Source organism: Crocodylus porosus, unplaced genomic scaffold (assembly GCF_001723895.1).
Source record: "Crocodylus porosus isolate Cpor-Errol unplaced genomic scaffold, CroPor_comp1, whole genome shotgun sequence".
NCBI lineage: Eukaryota > Metazoa > Chordata > Crocodylia > Crocodylidae > Crocodylus > Crocodylus porosus.
The window spans coordinates 103,340,369-103,343,920 of record NW_017728886.1 but is presented as its reverse complement, the minus strand read 5'-3'; the positions used below and the strand labels follow the sequence as shown (position 1 = coordinate 103,343,920).

The 3,552-nt window shown below is 46.2% G+C and overlaps 1 long non-coding RNA gene across 1 annotated transcript in view; it reads left to right on the top strand.

Annotated features, from left to right (window-relative positions):
- Window positions 1–1,305, top strand: part of LOC109323276 — a 2,931-nt gene extending 1,626 nt beyond the window's left edge. The window contains exons 2-3 of the long non-coding RNA XR_002104607.1: window positions 644–647; window positions 1,000–1,305. This is a non-coding gene — a long non-coding RNA (uncharacterized LOC109323276). The remainder of the gene's footprint in view (window positions 1–643; window positions 648–999) is intronic.
- Window positions 1,306–3,552: the final 2,247 nt, after the last annotated feature.

Sequence of the window (3,552 nt, the reverse complement as noted above, 5' to 3'; positions counted from 1 at the left end):
GTGTGTGTGTGTGTGTGTGTGTGTGTGTGTGTGTGTGTGTGTGTGTGTGTGTGTGTGTGTGTGTGTGTGCACACGTGTGAATCAATAACATGGGGCTGTGTGGTGTGTTGTCTGTTTAATAAACCTGTTGTTTGGACCCCTGAGTTGGGTTTTGCTTTACTATGGTTCGGCCCTTCTCCAATCTCTGCTCCTCGCCCCTCTAACTTCTGTCTCCTTTCTCCTGCTTCTGGCTTACTGCCACCTCCAACACCTGTCCTGAGCTCCTCTCTGCCTCCAAACCCCCTGTTTCTTTGCCACCGTCTTATCCCCACTCCCTTTTCGCCTGAGCAACCAGGTTTCTGCCTCAGTTTCTTTCCTGGCTGTCTCCTCCTTGCCAACAGGCTTCTTTTTGTTTTTTTTCCTCCTACCATACACCAGGGACCTCGAGTAACCCGGGGGCCACTTGATCTTAAGTAAACCCAAGCCTCAGTTCCTCAGTCAGCTTCTCTGTAATCCACTGGTTCTAATCCTGGTTCTGGCAACTTTTACTCCCTACACTTTAACTCTCTCTCTTTCTCACCTTAACCTTCCCTCAAGTATCCCAGGTATCCCAAGCACAACACACATACCATACCATCCAAGTTAGGAACTTACCTATGTGTAGATGGGTTGTATGTGTATGAACTGGTGAGTGCGTGTGTGTATATATCTATCTATCTCAGTGTGTGCATAATATACAAATTAGTGATCTTTGTATGTGTACTGAGTGTGCAGGTATTGACAATTGATTTGTGTCTAATTTTTAGTGTCTAGTGTATATGTGCTTGAATTGGTGATAGGTATGCATGTGCCTAGGCTGGTTTGGATGTGCATGTGCCTGAGAGGGTAGTGTGTGTGTGTATGTGTGCGTATGCACATAATTGATTTGTGTGTTTGTATATGTGCAGTTGTGTCCTGTCTAACAGCACAATATTGAGTTCCTGAGAGTTGGCCTGACCCCACAGGGCAACAGGGTCACAGGTCTTACACCCCATGGGGCTCAGGTGTCCATAGATAAGCCTGGACCCTTAACCTGTCTCTACTCCAAAGTTACCTATCAGGTTGTGGGGGCTGAGTCTATAAGGCACCACATACTTACCTTTCACTAGGGAGGCAACCAGCTTCCCTCTCAGCTGCATGGCATGTATGGCCTCACAAGTGCACCTGGCAACATGGCATGAGCATGCCTGCACAACCACATAAACTGCACAGCTTAAAGAGAATGCTGGAGGCAACTGGTGTGGCATTTCCTGGGGACCATCCCACCACAAGCCCCACCACACCATCCTTCCCTAGCAGGGTATAGTTTTACGTCATGCCCCACAACTAGGTGCCTCCTGCCATTCCCATAGTTCCTGCCCTGTACCTCCAAGATGTTAAGTGATCATCAGATCCAGCTGGGCAATGTTCCCCCTCCAGCTGCTTGCAGCAAAACTGCTACCCAGGGCCTGCTTTTATCATAGAATTATAGAAGTAGGGTCAGAAGAGACCTTGTAGATTTTCAAGTCTGACACCCTTCCTAGGCAGGAGAAAACTGGGCTCAAATGACTCCAGCCAGGTAGGCATCAAGCCTCTTCTTAAAGACCCCCAGGGTAGGAGCCAGCACCACTCCTGCCTTTTATATCAGGCAGCTGCTCCCACTCCCAATCAGGTGGCCTCCTGATGACCATGTGACTCCTGATTGGGAGTGCAGCCACCTGCAAGCTGCTCTGCTGCCTATTCTGCCCCTTGAAGTGGCAGGAACCAAAGGTGTCCTGCCTCAAGGTAGAACAAAAACTCCAAATTCATATGTGCCCCTAAACAGACGTGCCTTTTCTGAGGTGCTAAAGCAACCACCTCTGTGTCCACTGAAGTTAGTGATCTTCTCCCAGGCTGTTTTTCTGCAGCCCAAAAGCCACAAATTCTGTCTTCCTTCACCACAACTTTTTTTTGTTGTTTTCTCTCACAGAAAGCTGTTTTCTTCTGGGTATCATTTACTAAGCCTGAAATTATCCCAGGTTACATAGCCTCCTTCCCATCCTTCTGACCTTGACTCCAATCACAACTTTTCTCACAGTCCCTCAAAGAAAACTCTGAATCCTCATCAACAATTAAAAAAAACAGAAACAATTTTATAAGTCAAGGGATTAATATTCTGTTTACAATAGCTTCATAACATATCCTACTCCATGTATTCAAACTCCCCATGTCCTGCTCTCCTTTCTTGTGTGTTGTTCAATTCCTTCCTTCCTCCACTCCTCTTTACCAAGAGATTGTAAACAGATAGCAATCTTTGTCATCGGTAAGGAAGGTTGCAAGGGACCTCAAGGCTGCCTATACATGTGCTCATTCACTTTCTAATAAGAAGTCTAACATCGCCTCACCATCATGTGTATTAACCCCCCACATCTTTTAAAATGCTCGCAGGGGTGCGTTATCTAAACCTTGTTAAATGAGGATTAGATAAAGCATCCCATGGCCATTTTTAAACACTCAGGGGCTTAATAGACATGAGGAAGAGACATTTTAATTAGAGCAGCTGTTAAGGAACTGCTTTAATTAACCCACACCCGCCAACACATGTACAAGCAGCCCAATAGATCACCTAGTCCACCCTGGGATCAAACTTTCAATCTTAGTGTAAATGCAGAACTCTCCAATCAACTGAGCTGAACAGCTCCTCAATTATTCTAGGTGTGTAGAAGTCTACAGTTGCATGTAATTAATAAAAAAAAATCTTTATTGATACTACAGATAAGTTTGGGGGTTGTTTTTTTTCCTCCCCAGGCAATTATCACCAAGCAATTGTCACCTTTTATCTTGGGGCCTACATATATGCCCACACAAAGACAAGCAGAACATGGAAATTTTTATATTATATCTTTTATTTTTATTATTTTCTAAGTCATTAAGTATCCTGTCAGTTTACATAGAAGTCTACAGCCCTGGGCACACATTACACTTCAGATTTAAACCAGTAAATCACATCTTCCCCAGCCACATATTAATGCAATTAATGGCATGATAAAAGAAAAAGGAATAAGAGCCACAAAGTTATTACACAAAATGTGTAATAGCTTTGTGGTTGATTCCTATCATACGATTAATGGAACATTTGGTCAGGCCAACTGGGGTTCCCAGGCTTCAGCATCCATGGCAGCCTTTGATTCCCATGTGCTCCCAAGGCTGGGAGCCATGATTAGCTGCCACTTGCAGATGCAGGGAGGCATCAGTGTCCTTGACCCAAATTTTGCCCACTTGGCTGGGACCAGCAGCAGCATATTAGGGTTCCCATCCTTCAAGGTGCAGCTGTGATCAAGGGCTCCACTTTCCCCCCCTCCCCCTTGCATCTGGAAGCTCAGATCAGCTGAGAGTGCTGGTGCACCCCCTATCAGGCCACACTTCCTGTTTAGGTGACAGGCAGGGGGGCAGGCTGAAGCACTGGTGCCCGCCTTGTGGGCACCAGCTGGGGAGCAGGGCTGCCAGCAAAAGCAGCTGCTTTTTGATGAGTGAGATCAGCCACGGGGGGACCCTCCACCCCACTCAGTGAGATCA